The sequence below is a fragment of the Melitaea cinxia genome, chromosome 21 (genome assembly GCF_905220565.1).
Source record: "Melitaea cinxia chromosome 21, ilMelCinx1.1, whole genome shotgun sequence".
NCBI classification, from domain to species: domain Eukaryota; kingdom Metazoa; phylum Arthropoda; class Insecta; order Lepidoptera; family Nymphalidae; genus Melitaea; species Melitaea cinxia.
Genome location: NC_059414.1, coordinates 7,850,051 through 7,856,508, shown reverse-complemented (window position 1 = coordinate 7,856,508; position 6,458 = coordinate 7,850,051).

The window sequence follows — 6,458 nt, the reverse complement described above, 5'->3', positions numbered from 1 at the left end:
CTATGGCAAAAGGAGGACCATTTATAGTTTACATAAAAATTCAAATTAGAAATGTTAAATGTACCTACCTACCTATATGATAGTGACTCTTAAAATGATTTTCAATTACAAATGTACATGGTGTACTATTAATTCTATCCGTAAATTTTAAAAGCTTCCTGAACATGCAACTACTAATATTTTATTTATTAATATAACGGATTTTCTGATGCCAATTATTCGTGAAAATGACGTGGACGATTACTGGTTCCAACAGGACGGCGCCACATGCCACACAGCTCAAGTAACAATCAATTTATGGCGACCATTGTTTCCTGGGCGACTGATATCGAAAAAAGGCGATTTTGACTGGCTACCGAGATCACCTGATTTGACGCCACCAGACTTTTTTTGTGGGATTATTTGAAATCCAAGGTATACGCTAAGATGTCACGGACTCTAGCTGCCCTCAAGAACAATATTTGTCAAGAAATTGCCGCCATGTCCGGAAAAAGGACACATTTGATTGCCAAGGTTAGAGGTGGCCATTTGCGCGATATTATTTTTAAAAAATCATTATAACAAATCTCCTTAGATCAAAATAAAAATATTTTACAAATGAACAAAAAAACGATGACCGTTCATGTTAATGACTAAAGAACAAGACCTATTTCCCTCCGGCGTGGGGTAAGACAGGGGGATGTAATATCACCGAAACTGTTTACCACTGCGCTCAATCAGATCAGAATAAATTTTATTTGTTTTCATTATGTTCCCACGAGTGTGGGGGAAAGGGGGGTCCACCCGAGGTAGTGCCCCCTGTACCAGGGTAAGCCTCACGTGACCCGACTCGGGCCTCGGCCGATGCTACCGAGCCGGGGATCGCAGTAGAGACTGAAATTCCCATCAGCCATGCATCATTCGGGGTATTTTTTTATAGAGGTTTTCTTCCTCGCGGTCCGGCTGGTGAAGGCAAGACCCTCGGTCCCGTACGTGGCCGCGAGACATGACCACGACACCACGAAACGGGATTACGAGAAAAGGACGGTGAGCGAACTGGACTCCTGCCCACTCTGTCCGACGGCGGGGTAAGCGCACGCCGAACCCATCCATCCCCCGAGGTGACACAGTGCGCGAGCGCTGTGCCACCGGAGAATTCCCCCCCCCCCTGATGCGCTCACGGGACAACTCTGATGTAGAGCGCCGGAATGCATTCCCCGCGAGTCGGTTGTTAGCCGCGACGAGCAGCAGTGCCGCGAGTGTGAAACTGCTGCCCGCCCCGTTGCCCGGGGTGCACCACGAGGAGGTCACCAACAAGCACCCCAGGATTATATTTACCTAGGCCATACTATCCAACTAGGCCGCAACAACTTCGAGAAGGAGGCCGATAGGAGGATTCGGTTGGGCTGGGCGGCGTTTGGCAGACTCCGTCGAGTCTTCACTTCGAAGATTCCGCAATGCTTGAAGACAAAAGTTTTCGAGCAATGCGTCCTGTCTGTGTTAACATACGGAGCCGAGACGTGGACACTGACGAAGGGACTGGTCCACAACTTTAATGTCGCTATACGTGCAATGGAACGGGCTATGCTTGGGGTCTCTCTCAAAGACAGGATTAGAAATGAGACTATCCGCGAGAGAACGAAAGTAACCGACATAGCCCACAGAATTAGCAAGTTGAAGTGGCAGTGGGCTGGTCATCTGTGTCGCAGGACCGATGGCCGTTGGAGTAGACGGGTCCTAGAGTGGAGACCTCGTCTTGGCAAACGCAGTGTGGGACGTCCTCCGGCCCGTTGGACCGACGATCTAATTACGTAAGATTGCCGGTGTAGGCTGGATGAGGATTGCGGAAGACCGGGATGTGTGGCGCGAACTTGGGGAGGCCTATGTCCAGCAGTGGACTGCGATAGGCTGAAGTGTGAACAACAAAAAAACAATATTTTTTTTAACAAACAATTGTTTCCACTTTAAATGGCCCGCCCACCTTTACAACTCACAAAAAAATACCGAAATGAAAACGAGAACTTCTTTTAGTTATCTAGTTATCTTATTTGCTTAGAGATAATCCACTTCTAAGTTATAAATACTTAAGCTAAAATATAATTTTATTCGAGGTGTACTCTTTACTAGGGTAGACTGGGTACGGTTGAAACGGTGGACGGTTGAAACAAAGCGAATATCTCGTGAACTGTGCGTGAAGAGGTGAGGGGTACAAAGGGAGAACGAAGCGGTCGACAGGTCGAAACATGAATTTTAGTGTTGCGTCATTCTTCGCGCGCTGTACTTGTGTATAGGAGACCCCATTGTGTTTTTTGACTGAAAAGTAAGTATTTTTGTTCGTGCACTTTTGCTATTATTATAGTTTTGATTAAAGTTAGAGTATTAAGAGTTTTGTATTGTTTTAGTTAACGTTTGTAGAATATGGCAGTATGATTAGTTTTAATCCAAATTTATTATCAATCTTCCTGTAAACAGTTTTATACCTAGAAAGGGGGTTGGGGGCAGTTGAAACACTTTTTGTGGGTACGGTTGAAACATTTTATTTATTGAATTTTCTTGTTTCTCAGATGCCAAGGGTACGCCAAAGGAAGACTACGAGAGGTCGGGCTGACTTATCAACGTACAAACAAGCCTATGAAGATGTAAAAGCGGGATCTTCGTTAAGAACAGCGGCAGAAAAGAATGGACTAAACCACTGTTCCCTGTTGAGGTACGTACGTAAACGAGATGCGACTGGTGGCGATGAAAATCAAGAAATGGGATATAAGGCTCACAATCGAGTGTTTAACCAGGAACAAGAGCGTGAGCTATCTAAATATTTAATTAGATGTGCAGATATATATTTTGGCCTAACTAAAAAGGATGTTATGAAATTGGCATACGAACTAACCTTCAAGTACAACTTATCACGACCTCGGACTTGGGATGACAAAGAAGTGGCTGGTGAAGAATGGTTTCGCATGTTTATGAAAAGAAATCCTGAACTGTCAGTACGTGTAGCTCAGGCTAAAAGTCTTTCTAGGGCGACTAGCTTTAATAGAAGTAACGTAGATGCTTTCTATGACAATTTGGCTACTATTATGGAGCGTTATAAATTTGAACCACAAAATATATATAATGTTGATGAGACCGGCATAACTACTGTGCAAAAGCCCGACAGAATAGTAGCTAGACGGGGTGCTCGTCAAGTAGGTTCAGTGAAATCAGCCGAGAGGGGTACTTTAGTCACAGTTGCGGTTGCCTTTGCGGTGAATGCCATCGGAAATGCTATTCCGCCATTCTTTGTCTTTCCGCGAGTGCGATAACAAGATCACTTTGTGAGGGATGGGCCAATAGGATCTGCAGGAAGTGCAAATCCTTCCGGCTGGATGCAGGATGAAACATTTATTCATTTTCTGGAACACTTCAAAAAACATACAAATCCTTCTTCTTCACATAAAGTTTTACTTGTGCTTGATAACCACTATTCACATATTCACATTAATGCACTTGATTTTTGCAAGACGAATAGCATTGTGATGCTATCTTTTCCACCCCACTGCTCACATAAACTTCAACCGCTTGATCAATCTGTATTCGGTCCGCTGAAGAAAGCTATAAATTCGACCTGTGATGGATGGATGAGAAGTCACCCTGGCAAGACTATGTCAATATATGACATCCCAGGGATTTTAGCTACTGCTATGCCCCTTGTTCAGCTTGTTCTTACACAATCAAACATTCAAGCTGGCTTTCGCGTAACTGGGATTGTGCCATTTAATCGGCATTTGTTTACTGAACTCGATTTTGCTCCTGCATTTGTAACAGATAGGCCAAATCCTGTAAACGCAATCGAGGCAGCTGATGGCCCTATTCAGTATACTAATACACCTGAAGATAAAACGCCACCACAATCACCTTCTATTTTAACCTGCGAACTACCAGAAGATTTTTCTAATGCAGATCTTTTTGTAGAACAACAGACTACAAACATTCCACAGTATACACAACTCCCAGACAGAGAACAGAAAAACATTATTACGCATCCAGAACCTTTGATCTCGCTACCCAGACGTCAAAGTAGTGTGCAGCAAATTTCACTCAAACCCTCTACAAAGTTCTCAATCCATTCCTGTGTTGTTAAATCAAACAGAAAATATCGCGACTTCTAGTACACCACTTTTGTTTTCCCCTGAAATAGTAGGACCACTACCAAAAGCTCCTGCAAGGAAATTAACAAACAGGGGGCGAAAAACTAGGAAATCTACAATCTACACAGATACGCCCGAAAATGAAGAGATAAGAAAAGAACATGAAAACAGACTGAAACGAACCAAAGCCAAGCAACTTAAGAAAAAATTAGATGGAGGAAGGATTAAAAGAAATGCTACAAACAGAAACAAAACACATGAATTATCATCATCAGAAGAAGAGGATTGCTACTGCCTTGTTTGCATGTCAGCATATTCGAAAAGCAGACCGAGGGAAAAATGGATCCAATGCACAAAATGTAAAATGTGGGCGCATGAAGAGTGCACAGAAGGTTATCTTAGTTATGTTTGTCACAATTGTGATTCCGAATGATCTCATAACGACTTAAGTATTTTTGTTTAAAGGTTGATTTTTTATAGAAATAGAATATTATTTAGTTTCTATAGCTGAAGAGCTAAAAAATTTTTTAAGCTGTTCTATTTTATTTTCTTAATCAAAAAGTATTATTGTTTTGTTTTGTTATTTGTTTATCTATGCATCCAAATGTAGATGTTTATAGAAATAATTTTTAATGTTTTTCTCAAAGTGTTTTGTTAGCTGGAGTGCTAACATCTAGTTTAATATAATGAATGCTGTTGATTTTTGGGAAATATAATAGCAAGTAGTACATACACAAATAAAACAAATAAATTATCGTCTCCAACATCTGATTGTTATATAAGTAGTATAAGTTGTAATTAACATAAACCTTTAAAGACTGATTAATAATAATGTTAAATCCTAAGTGTTGTACAAAGATTTGAATATTGATGAAAAATATTTGTGATATTCCACTGTGCCATTACGAGTCGTTAAATTTTATTAGATGATTATTAAAACATGTTTATTTATTATATTTAGTATTATTTGCATGTGTTTCAATTGACCCCAGACACTGTTTCAACCGACCCTGGCATGGGGACGGCTGAAACAAATTACATTTTTTTTTTAATTTGATTTTATACATACAATACAATACGGTAATTTCAAATAACATTGCCCATTAGTAGACAGATATACGGTCTTTTATTTAATATAGTTCCTTCATCGCTCGCTTAATTAATGCTGATACTATGCACGACAAAAGCTAAAATGTTTCAACCGTACCCAGTCTACCCTACTCTTTAGTATTTACCGCTTTTCTTATTTCATTCTACGTTCAAATTATAGCTTAAAAAATTAAACAACACAAGTTGTTCCTTACTTTTATCTGCAACTTCTTACACGTTCATAATCGCCTTTTATAATTATAATGTATAATCATTACGAAATTAATAGCTTCTAAACGATGTGTTAAATAAAACGACTGAAGTCAAAGTTCATACTCGTAGTACGTTACACTAAATACAAAAACACAAGAAACAAAAAACAGCTTCAAAAAAAAAATTTTTTTTTTTTGTTTTTTTTAGGTACTATTTTTAGGAGAAACAAACTTATTTAGAGATAGACTTATTAGAGATTATGCTAACACTATAATATTCCGATCTATATTATGTAAATTTTGTTTTTCTTAATTGTTAGTATGTCTCATAGTTCAGATTAATAACCCTTTCCTTCGACGCCGTATTAAGATATCTTCCACTCTATAATATAAAAATGAGTCGCTGAATGTGTTGCTAAGCGCAAAACTCGAGAACGGTTGAACCGATTTCGCTAATTCTTTTTTTAAAATATTCCTTGAAGTACGAGGATGGTTCTTACGGAGAGAAAAATTGTAAAAAAAAATTTTATATTTCCTGAAAAAGTCTAAAAACAACACTTTTCTATACTCCCATACAAAAGATTTGTGATAATACTTAAAAGTCAATTTGAACTTTAATACCATGCGATAAAGTTTGTGTTAGGCGATACGAAGTTCGCCGGGTCAGCTAGTACTAAATAAATATCTAACTACCTAAATTAGTAAAATAACTATATATTTACACCATAAAAATACAACTGAGAATCCCTTCAGCAGAAAATTTTCAGCAGTACTTTTCGTGTGACGCGTTAACTAAGAAACAAGCTGACACGCAAAAATATATAATGTACGGATCTTATTGACAATGAAATAAAACCAAAAAAAAGTTTTATCTATTTCTTTACAAATATAAAAAATTGCTTACCTACTCTTGTATAAGCCATGGGCTACTTCAAACTTTATCTTATTTATAGATTAAGTAAGTATTTATTTATTTATTTATTTATTCTTTATTGTACACCACACAGAGTAATTTTATACAGAATTGTAAAGAAAAAAAAAGTATAATGCA